The following is a 10785-nucleotide window of genomic DNA, read 5'->3' on the forward strand; positions in this document are numbered from 1 at the left end:
AAACACGGACCATAGCAGGAGATCATGTAAGGATGAAGTTGAATCCAGACCTCAGCTACAAATGTCCAATCTGGAAAGTTTTATCTCTTATTGCCTGCTGTACCAAAAGGCACCATATGGGAGCAAAAAACAGTTTATCTAGTAGATCACTGTATGATCAGCAATGGAAGAGCAACATTTTGACAACAGCAGTAATAAGATTTTCTTGTCCATCATTGTTCACCCAAATTAATGCTGCTTAAATGAATAATATTTGCAGGAAAAATTGAACTGGACTTCAGTCTTGGGTTCAGGAGACCCTGTTCCTTGATTTGAGGGGTATGCCAGCCTCACCAAAATATTGTTTTTCAAAACTGAATGTCGCCCCCCCCCCCACTTTAAACAGGAGCAGAGTTTAAAATGAAGTAATAGAAGCAATTAACTACAATTCAGCAAGCTTTCTAGCAAGAAAGGATACTATGATCCATATGAAAGGAGGAGGAGGAGGATTCTTATTTATTTATTTATATCCCACATGTATTATTTGTATAAATAACTTAAGGTGGCGAACATACACAATATTACTTCCTCCCCTTATATTCCCACGACAGCAACCCTGTGATGTGAGCTGGGCTGAGAGAAAATAACTGGCCCAAAGCCACCCAGCTGGTTTTCATGGCTAAGGCTGGACTAGAACTCAGAGTCTCCTGCCTTCTAGCCCGGTGCCTTAACCACTAGACCCAGCTATGACAATATAAAATTTCCGCTTACCTTGTAAGTTTAGCATTCAAGCCTTTTGTAAATACATGAAATGATTGGGTCTATTTACTAGCTCTTATAGACAATTCAGCATTTGAAAACTTACTATGAAAAGTTGGGGTTCTACAAAGTTTACTATATTCTAATCACAATTATTCTTATAAGATCTTTGTCACAGATAAACAGACTGAGATACTGTCACAATTTATTTTGTTTCTTATGTTTCCCCTAAAGCTTCTGTGAGAAGACATGGGATATGATGTCAATTTTCATCCAGTTTAACAATTCATAGATAGCTATCCGTAAATGATACATATTCTTGTATATACTTTTCAGATCATACAGAGGAAAGGCAATCAGGTAATGAAGAGAAACATTTCAACAAGCTCATCAGACTTTTTGTCTGGACATTAATTTTGAATCAGCAGCAGAAAACATCTGCTTGTATTTGAAATAAATAGCCAACTTCGCAATACTTCTGTTTGAAACACCAAGTCACGGTTTTTCAGTTCTAGGTTAAAATATCCCATAATACCAATCCTCTAGCTCCATGTTATCTATATCTGGATAAAAATCATCAGTGTCATTTTAGGAATGTGAGAGTCCATTTTTCTTTGGGTATACCCTATGAAATATCAACAGGATTGGGGCTATTTGGATCTGAGGGGAAACTTCATTCCAGGGAGCAGGTATTGCTACCAAAAAGGTGCATTTCTGGGCATTATTTAATCAAAGAAACTCAGAACATGCCAATTCTGCCAGATTGAATCAGCCAGGCAGACAGTCCCTCAAGCGAGGCCCTAGGCCATGTATGCTACCTAGAGATCTTTCCATGTTTAAAAGGAGTCTCCCTTCTTCTATAGCAAATAGGGATATTAGAAATTCTATCCAATATATTTGATGTCAAGGTTGTCTACTTGACATTTTTAAAAGGGTGTGTGTTCATTTTTAAATTTTAAAAAAAAGTTTAAATGTAAACTTTAGCCTCATATTTTAAGTCAGATTTCAAGAATTATATGGGTTTAAAATATGAAACTTCAGAAAGTCCACTGAGATAGTATTATAACTGGAAAAGAGATGTCAAGTAGCATGTTGGGATTTAACAATGAACCTTGCTCGGTTTCAGCAATAACTTTTCCATCAAGTAAATTGCATCTTTCATGTGCAAGCCTGCTTTCTTTATTTGTACTTGTCTTCATAAAAGCACGCCTTGTCATGGGCTTCATCCTTTGGCCTAACTCAACCCTGGAGCAAGGCTTACTGAGTTTCAAGACCAGTGACTAATCTTGCCTGGTGAGAAACTGGCAGGTCAAGACACTGTGTATATATGAAGTGTTTAGCAACCCTCTTACAGCCACAATGACTTTGCTCCTTTTATATGCCATTTCAGTCAGCTGGCATCAAAGTTATGCCCTTCAGGGGGAAGGTTTGGTTCTTCTGTCCTGGAAAGGCTTTCAGAGATCTATCTGAAGGGCTTCCCCATATAAGTTCTGCTTAGAGACCAAGAGTTTTAAAAATAGAGAGCACCAAAGGATTTTAGAGCTATTCATAAGGATTCAACATGTCCAAGATTACCTAGTTGCAATTTTTCCTTCGGCGAGATGTGCTGCATTTCTGTATTTTATACATTTGAATATGCTTTCCTATATTTATATAGATGGTTGAAAAAAAAAAGAAAGAAAGAAATTACTGCCCTCTTTATTCTCCCATTTTTCCCAGGTGGTCCTCAATTTACAGCCATTAATTTAGCGACCATTCAAAGTTACAACAGCACTGAAAAAAGTCACTTATGATAAGTCCTCATACTTATGACCCTCACAGCAAGGTCACATGATTAAAATTCAAGCACTTGGAAATCAACATTTATGATGGTTGCAATGTCCTGGGGTCATATGATTGGCATTTGCGACTCTCCCAGCTGGCAAAGTCAATGGAGGAAGTCAGATTCCTTTAATGACAGTATGATTCACTTAACAACTGCAGTGAGCCACTTAACAACCATGGCAAAAAAAGTTGTAAAATCGGGCATGACTCACTTAATAACAATGTTGTTTAGCAATGGAAATTCTAGTCCCAATTGCGGTCACCAGTTGAGGACTACCTGTATTTAAGTAGCCACTTTGCTTTCAGCTGCCAATCTCTTTTTTACCTATTTAATCACACAACCTTGTCTGACATAATGAACAGCACAGCAAATAATATTTGAGGAACCCTTGGGCATCCATACAGAATGCTTGCACTCTGTGAATTTGACCCTCGGCCCAGCCCCGATAAGAATTATATTACAGTACATCTAACATTGTTCTGATTTGTAAAGGTGGATATATCTATATATTGCATTCAAAACAAACCGACTGTTTTGAATGCAATATGTTTTGCATTCAAACAAGTTTGTTCTATTCTTATAGATAAAGAATATCAGAAAGAAGGGCTGGGCACATCACTGACCAACCTAGATCTTAGAAAATCATCTTTCTGCTCTCAGAATGAAGATATTCCAGGAGGAAAAAAAATACTTGCCTTTCCAAGGAAATTTTCTCCACTTTTAGCTGTGCACTGTATTGTCCAAATACCAGCATAGGCAGCTTTAGACATGCCCTAAAATCCCCAGACTGTCCCTCCCCACCACCTCACCAGCTTGAATCAGGAACACACAAGCACATGCATGTATAGCCTCTTCAGTCCTTCCATCCCCCAAGTCATGGTGATTATTGCTGGGCAGGAAGGCAATATTTTAAAATGAAAACCTCCCAAGGCTCATACTGTAGGAGTTGGAGGCGGGAAAAAAAACAAGCGGTGCTTGCTTTGCCCAATTGGTGCACCGCACAATGCACATCCTCGTGATTCTTGTTGACAAAAGGAAGGATGGTTTTGCAATCAAAGCAGGGTCAATGTACACATGCTAAAAGGATTGAGGCTAACTTCAATGGAGCCCATATTCCATGTCCACCCGCTGGAGCCACCTCTGCCTGGAATCAGATTTCAACCCTTTTCTTTTTCTCTGTTTTGCTTCTGTGAGCCCTGTGGCTCTCTCATGTCCACTCCCTGTCCACTCATATAACAAGGGCACAGCAGCTGGGCACTTGAGTGACCAGTAGGCCCATTCCCCATCTGTGCCGTTTTTGTATCTGTCCGGCAACTAAAAAATTAATATGTATCCATTTATATGTGGCCAGCAGCTGAGCATTACCCATCTGTCTGCCTGACAGCAGATAATCTTGACCAAACACAAGCAAGGGAGAGTGAGCAGGAGAAAGACGACGCTGAGCAAAATATTTGCCTTGCAGGGTCAATCTGGACACTCCCAATGTAGCACATAAAAAAAAAAAATCACACTCCACATCAAACATTTACTTTGGCTTATCCCTTGGAGGAACTAAAATTGGCTAGATGTATGCATGACTAAGCCATAAAGCATGGTTTACAAACTTCAAGGTCTAGGTTTGCACATTGCATGGAACTAAAACTAAATAAACTGTACGGTAAACTCAACCCGATGTGTGAAATCCGGAAATCCAGTCAATGGTTCCTATTCGAGACCATATAAATTTTCTGAAGGAAATCTATAACTCTTAAGTTATAGATGTAGGCGACTAAAGGCTCAAGGTTTTAATCAGCCCCATTCTTCCCATCTGCAATAACTTCTGACAGCCAAAGGAATCCAATGATGCTAGCCCAAAGAAATCTCTATTCTAAAGTAAAAATAGCTTATCTAAAATGCATTTTTTTTTCTAACAAATCTTGGGGTAGGAGACACTGGAAAAGATTGCGTATTTTGTGAATGGTCATGAATTCAAGATTAACAGTCCCTGACAAGGCTGTATTGCCGGAGAATTGATGTGGCAGGACTCAGCATTCTTGGTTTGTGTGTGTGTGTGTGTGTGTGTGTGTGTGTGTTCATGAAATCTCCAATTCTGAACTCCTACAAGTCTAAGGGCGGTAATAAACTGTAGCCACTTGGCATAGGGCAAGCATTCAGCATGAATTGAGAACCAGTCCTGATAGCAGCACATGATGAGAAAGTTAGCTGTACTTCAGGGATGCTTGTCCATCATTGCTGATCTAAGAGACAATATGGACATGAAAGGAGGAACCCATGGAGGGAAAAGTGGGGATTGTACACTTTTCAAACAAGCACGAACAAAGGAAATGGTTACAATCCTGCTGTTATGAAACTGATTCCACTGTCAGTTTCCATTCTGAAAATTGCTGCATGAAACACCATACACCACAACCCCGCCAATCCCTGGGTGGGGGGGACAACCCTTGTTCTTGGTGCTCTGAGTTGGATTGTTTTCTTGCAGATATTTCATTACCAAACTAGGCAACATCATCAGAGCTCTGATGATGTTACCTAGTTTGGTAATGAAACGTCTACAAGAAAACAATCAAGGTTAGAGCATACTAAGAATTTCACAGTTCAACCCTGGGCTACAAATATTCTCTTCCTTAAAAACAAAAACAAAACAAAATCAAATGTAAAAAATCCTGATGCAAATTGCTTCATTCTTCTGACTGACTAGAAATCACTGACTGAAATGGAAAGATAATTTTTACCAAGGACACATAAGAGAAGGCTGATAATAAAGACGACCTCGAAACCTGACAGATAAATTGGTCATGGAACTCTTTTCACTGAAGGGACAAATGCAGAAAGAAGACATTTTCAGTTTGCAATACTATCTAGAAACATAATAATATATCTGAAGTAGAATAACAGAAATTATTTTGTTGAGAATGCACTTCAAATTTTGAAAATGCATTGGGGCAATTCTTGCAAAATGGCTGCTAGCGGGATACTTATTCACAAAATGGCCGCTCCAAAGGCTGTAATATTGGTTTACCACACTGACAGTTGTCGTCATCTTCTGAAATGTTCTTTTTCTGGAAAGATTGATTTTGAACAAACATCGGAGTATATCTTGTATTTTTTGAAAAAAAATCCTGGACTCATTTAGGGCATAGCAACAGTCCGGGGGGCGGGGGGGGGGGATGGAACCCCTAGAGAAGCTGGTTCTTTGTTTTGCACTATGTCCTTTAAAAAAAAAAAAAATCCTGTTAAAAGGGAAAAGCAAGGAGTCTGGCTGGACCCAAGGGTGCTATCTATAGGGATACTGAAAGATGCCACATTGGGAGCTTAGATATATAGATTTAATCAATGCAAATTTAAGTGATGTTTAGTTCATGAACCAAACATCATTCATGTTATGAATAAATTGAAGCAAACATCTTTTTTCTTCTGTCTTCTCTCTGACATTACCCTATCTAACTGCAGTGATGATCATACATAATTAAAGAGACCCAACTCTTTCTATGGTTTTCCCAGTTGCAATGTATGGCTGTGAAAGTTAGACCATAAGAAAGGCTAAGCGCCAAAGAATTGAGGCCTTTGAATTATGGTGCTGGAGAAGACTCCTGCAAGTTCCTTGGACTGCAAGGCAATCAAACCGGTCAATCCTAGAGGAGATCAACCCTGACTGCTCTTTAGAAGGCCAGAACCTGAAGATGAAACTCAAATACTTTGGCTACCTAATGAGAAGGAAGGACTCACTGGAGAAGAGCCTAATGCTGGGAACGATTGAGGGCAAAAGAAGAAGGGGACGACAGAGAACGAGGTGGCTGGATGGACTCCAGATGATGGTAGAAGAGAGGAAGGCCTGGAGGAACGTTGTCCATGGGGTCACAATTGTTGTGGTCCGCCAGCAGCCTGGGGAGCTGGCAGCAGAGTCGGACAGTGAAGAAGCTGGGGAGGAACATGGGCCAGTCCTGGAGTCTGGGGAAGGCCCGGACGAGGGCTCTGCGTCCGAGGCAAGAGATGGGGCCGGGGCCATCTGGAAGTGATGTGCGGACTCCAGAGCCCCCAGAGTTGGACAGCAGAGAGGTAGAGGAACAGGAGGAGCCTGTTCCTAGTGCACACATGCGCAGAGCTGCCAGAAGGCAAGAGCAGCTAAAGCAAAAGGGAGAATCAGGAGTAAGGCCAGGAGATGATTGGCTCCTCCCATAAGGCTTAAAAGAGAAACAAAAGACTTGGGCCTTTTGCAGGAAAGCAACGTTGCTAACTCTATTTCCAGTTGGCATCTCTTGTTTGTTTCTGAACTCCGTGGGGCTTTAACAAGTAAGGCCTTTGGCAGGGTGTCAAAGAAGATAAAGGTTGGCGATAATCCCGAAGGACTTCTTCTGAAGGACTTTTTCGCAACTAATTGGGACTCAGCTGGAAATGAACATAATTTTCATCCCACTTCGCAAGTTACACAATATATTTCATTGCAAAATGAGAGAGCTCCACCACCACCATAGCACCTTCCCTTAATAGAATAGTCTGTTCCTATATACGTCACATTCCCTATCACCATTCCCAAGGAAACTTTCTATTACATGCAAGAGAGGACTATGGTTTTTCCCCCCAGCGTTAGAATACATGCTGCAAGTGGGCTCAGTCCAGTTTTGACCTGACATTCAACACCTTAATCCCACAGATCTGTTGTCCTGTTTTTTTATAAATGCCTAATTCTAAGGTCACTGTGGCCTAGCAGAGGGCTCTAGCAACTGCCATAAATATCAAAGCCTAGAAATAATAACCACATGAGGGCAGGGGGTGAAGGGACAGAGTCCCACAGACCAACTGGACAGGTTCCACAGGTCCAGTGCAGTGTTGTCTATTAAAGTACATTGTGGTTCTCCACCCTTCTTATTCCTTTACAATAAGGAAAGCAGAGAATCATTTTTAAGGAAGTTCACAAAGCTTTGACATCCCTTGGAGGCTTTATCACAGTTGGTCTTCTGTGAGATCAAGATTGGCAGTGAAGCTGGCATACAATACTAGCCACCTCCTAGCAACAGATGGACAGAGAGAAATCTTCCTGTTTTTCTAATGTATATTTTTTGGGGGGCAGACAAAGTAATTCCTCAACACCTGCACAAGCTACTTCACTTGTGGAATCTACAAAATTGCAGGGCAGATGAATGAATGTGGAAAGCAATCACTGAAAGTAGAAACCACTGAAATCCATAGCAGCGGCACAGGTGAATACAATAAACATTAATATTGTGCACCAATAATAAAATTAAGCTATGGCCATCATTAAGAACATTGCCTGTACTGTATGTAGGCCCTAAAACATCTACAAATGGAGTGAATTAAAGAAGGCAAGATGGTAGACACAGCATCGAGATCAAAGCTACTTTTGGCACACATAGCCATATTGGTGGGCACGCAAACTCAGCTCTGACACACATGTGCATGCCAGCCAGCTGATTTTCGGGTCTTCTGGGCCCACCAGAAGTAGGGAAACAGGCTGTTTCCTGCCTCTGGAGGGCCTCAGGGGGTGGTGGGGAAGGCCTGTTTTTTGCTGTCCCCAGGCTCCAGAGCCTTTCTGGGGGGGTCGTGCGCGCATGCATGGGGGCAGGGCGCATAGAATTATGGATGTCGGCATGTGCGGGCGCGCCCCCCCTCACTCCTGGCATGCCATGGCAAAAAGGTTAGCCATCATTGGTAGAGGGTTTCCTGCTTCAGTAGGGGGTTGGACTAGAAAACCTCCAAGGTCCCTTCCAACTCTGTGGTTCTGGCATCACATGCATGTACCAAAGAGTGGACACTCCTTTGTACATGCATGTAGAGTGGGCTTGAATTGTGACATTGCATTCACTATCTTATCTTTTTTTGACACACACACACATAAATACACAGCCTGTAGATACTGCTAAAATGGTACATTTGGCAATGTTTGTTTATAACCACTTCATGCTACTCTTCAGATTAAAGCAGGTATACACAAAATTTCAGGGGGTTGTTGATTGCAATTTCCCCACTAGTATACTAGGTCCCTAATGCCAAAGTGCAGGGCTAGAGTGGTTTACATCCATGACAATAAGATGGCTTTTGAATACATTTTTTTGGAACATTCAAAATAAAAACGATGAATTACAATCAGAAAAAATAATATGGAAGGAAAAAAGGGGGAAAGGTCAAGCATCATTTCTTACAGTAAGTAGCTAAAAATTGTTGGGGTCAGGAAGATCCAAGAGAAACTTGTCTTTTATCAAGACTGATAGAAAAGCTTAATCCCATCCCTAAACACATGGAAGAAGACCCAAGTAGCACAGATTAGCCCTTTGAAACAACCTCAGCAGCAGCAGCAGCAATTTCTGCTCTCAACTCTCTAACTCTGCAAAAAAAAAAAAGTTAAAACCAATTTTTGGCTCTTTGCAAGACAGAATGTAACTAAGTGTAAATCCTGATATGCAGATAATCTGTGACTTGGATGAAAGCTTAAAGCTTTGCCTGCCAAAGTTCAGATGACGAGCAGCTATTTTAAAAGCTAAAATGAAGGCTTTGGGAGGGAATCCCTGTCAAGCAAGGGACAGATCAAGGAGGAAGAGAAAAGCCACCCCCGCAGCTCAGATTCCCTCTTCTGTTTTATCAATGGATGCTGCACATGGGAGATTCCACAGATCTATAAAGAGGAGAACTGCCTTTTTTCTGAGATATAGATTCTGGCATGGCCTGGAAGAAGACCTCGGAGTGTACAGCTCTCAAGATCTCCTTAGAAGGTACTTAAAAGCAAGAAGGAACTCATACACATGCTGTTCAAAGCTTCTTTTACCATCTTTTATTTATGATAGGTAGTACTTTTTCATTTTATGGAGAATTTTCTTCTGCTAGAATCCTACCTTTCCCCAAGATGTCTCAGATACCTTAATTAATTTCAAAGCCACAATTGTTCAGTGAAAAAACAAATCTGAAGATCGTTCTCTGACCGTAGCAGATATGTGAAACATCTCTAAAGCGGAGAAGAAAAAATCCAAGCCAGCACAAACATGAATTTATTTTAGCGAGATACACTAGCAAAACAAAAATCAAGCATCCCATACTAAATTTCCAAGAACTCCAAACTTCAGAATGAGAATTGAGAATGCAACGGAAGGTTTCCTGTAGCTGGCCAGTCTCACAGCCCACCCACTGAAAGGCTTTGCGTGATTTTTAAAAAAGTACAGATAGTCCTCAACTAACAGAGACCAAAATTTATGTCGCTAAGTGAGACATTCGTTAAGTGAGTTTTGTCCCATTTCACAACCTTTCTTGCCAGTTGTTAAGTTAGGAACAAGGTTGTTAAGTGAATCTGGCTTCCCCATTGACTTTGATTGTCAGAAGGTCATAAAAGGTAATCACATGACCCCAGGACACTGCAATAGCCATAAATATGCCAACTGCCTGAATTTTGATCTGTGACCATAGGGATGCTGCAACGGCCATAAGTATGAAAATCGGTCACAAATCACTTTTTTCAGGGCTGTTGTAACTTCAAACAGTCACTAAAAGAACTGTTGTAAGTTGGGAAATACCTGTAATAGGAGCCATCTGTACAGATGAGTAACAAAGTCAGTAGATCCTTAGCTTGATCTGAGAAAGAAAACTTGTTTATTAAAAGCTTAACCAGTTTTCTCTAATAGCAGAAAAATAGTAAATCTATTTCAGGTTAACATCCTTTGGACACGTTTTCACATTCTTGCATATATATTTTTCCTATGTGCAAGTCTTTTTAAAAAATTCCACGCAACCATGAAACTTCCTTTAACTTGTCTCTGAAGAGGTATAGATTTACGAGATACAGGATTGCATTCTCATCTGGTAATTAGGTAACAAGCTACGCTTGTTGTTACTGCAGGACGCCATGAAATTGTGAAAATAAGAATTTGAATTTTAGGAATTTCTCCAGGGGGAAATGTATAAAGGAAAATGTTGAAACATGTAGAATGCTTAGAAATAACCTCCCTTTGTAGACGAAATAAATGTTGAATTTGTTCACTTCAACAAAATGAATGGAAAACTCACAAAAATGTATCCCAGGGAATAGGAGTCCTCTATACATGGCTAAGAAGCTAAACTTGTCGATCAGTCCCCACGCAGCCCATTTTTGATGCAGGTAAGTGCAGGGTGCATGCAGAGACTCGGGGAGGGTGAAAAACGGGCCTACCAGAAGTTTGGGAAGTTCCAGAGGGCTTCCGGAGCCTGGGGAGGCCATTTCCGCCCTCCTGGAGGCTCGAGGA

Source organism: Pituophis catenifer, unplaced genomic scaffold (assembly GCF_029215685.1).
Source record: "Pituophis catenifer annectens isolate HBS135680 unplaced genomic scaffold, rPitCat1.0.hap2 SCAF_2, whole genome shotgun sequence".
NCBI lineage: Eukaryota > Metazoa > Chordata > Lepidosauria > Squamata > Colubridae > Pituophis > Pituophis catenifer.